We start from the raw sequence: 770 nt of genomic DNA, 5'->3' as shown, positions 1-770 counted from the left end.
TATACATATTTATTAGGAAGGGCATCCAGCTGTAGAAACTCTGCCAAATTAGATTGGAGCCTGGTGTTGCCATCCGGTTTCACCAGTCCTCAGTCAAATCGTCCAACCCATGCTAGCATGGAAAGCGGACGTTAAACGATGATGATGATGATGATGATGTGTTTGTGTGTATACATATATATTTATACACATATATACATATACGTATATATATTGATATATAATATTCATTTTTATACTACTAATAAAGACATTTTGATACATATATAATATAGACATATCAGCATATATATATTATTATATCAATTTTAATACATACAGATACATACATACATTCGCACGTACACATGTACATACACACATACATAGGAAGTGTGCTCCAGCTTGACCTTATCTTTAGCTTTAATGGCTAAAACAAATTAAAGAATTACTGAACGAATAAATTAAATGCTTTAATAAGACATACGGAAAAACTCTATATTTCTCTCACAAAACAACATTAGGATTTTTTATGAGGACAATTTACTGCAGGACATCAATCTGTGGTGGTACTGCTAGCGTCTGAGTGTACTAAGCCAGATTCCACAAAACCAACAATTAAGGGGAACTTATCGACAGACATTCAGTTAAAAAGGACGTTTCAACAGACAGTCAGTTTATGAGGGTATATATCAATAAGCAATCAATTTTACTGACCAATACGTCACTGATTGATTTTCATATTTATTTTAATAAATCCTGACTCACAAGATGCCTAATTTATATATATA

This window comes from Octopus bimaculoides, chromosome 27, assembly GCF_001194135.2.
Source record: "Octopus bimaculoides isolate UCB-OBI-ISO-001 chromosome 27, ASM119413v2, whole genome shotgun sequence".
Lineage (NCBI taxonomy): Eukaryota > Metazoa > Mollusca > Cephalopoda > Octopoda > Octopodidae > Octopus > Octopus bimaculoides.
Note: the sequence above shows the minus strand (reverse complement) of the source record.